Genomic DNA, 613 nt, shown 5'->3' with positions numbered 1-613 from the left:
CACTCTTTCACTTAAAAGGTGCTACATAAATCCTTTTCAGAGCAAAGCCTGATAACTTTGTTCTGGTGGGCTAATTGTATTTAATCGGCTCATTTCTGAATGTCATCACGGATTAAAGCATGGGGAAAAGAGATTGCATAGACTTTATTGGTTACTTACTAGGTACCTGGTACTGTACTAAGAATATGCATTAGTCCATTTATTCCTTACAATAGTTCTAAGAGGTTGATATGATTATTAATCTCATTTGCTTGATGAATAAACTGAGGTTTAGTGAGGTTCTATAACGTGCTTAAGTTTACACCACTAAAAATTTAGACTAAAGTCTGTTTCATATCAAAGTTTGTATGTTGGCAATTATACTGTACTATTGGCATTGCTCAATATGGTTTCTCTATAACTATTTTGGTATATATTTTTATATACTAAATATAATTTCCTGATTTGAATAGCCATTGCACATCCAGTTTTACGCATTGATGTTCTGATTTTTAAAAGCCTTTTACACTATTTCACCCTTATTTATAGCTGATGTTGGAGAGAATAGAGACAACATTTTAAGAAAATTTTCTCTTCTACATTTACCCAATAGCTTCTATCTGATTTCCTTCCT

This window comes from Pteropus alecto, unplaced genomic scaffold (assembly GCF_000325575.1).
Source record: "Pteropus alecto unplaced genomic scaffold, ASM32557v1 scaffold270, whole genome shotgun sequence".
In the NCBI taxonomy this organism is placed as follows: domain Eukaryota; kingdom Metazoa; phylum Chordata; class Mammalia; order Chiroptera; family Pteropodidae; genus Pteropus; species Pteropus alecto.
Note: the sequence above shows the minus strand (reverse complement) of the source record.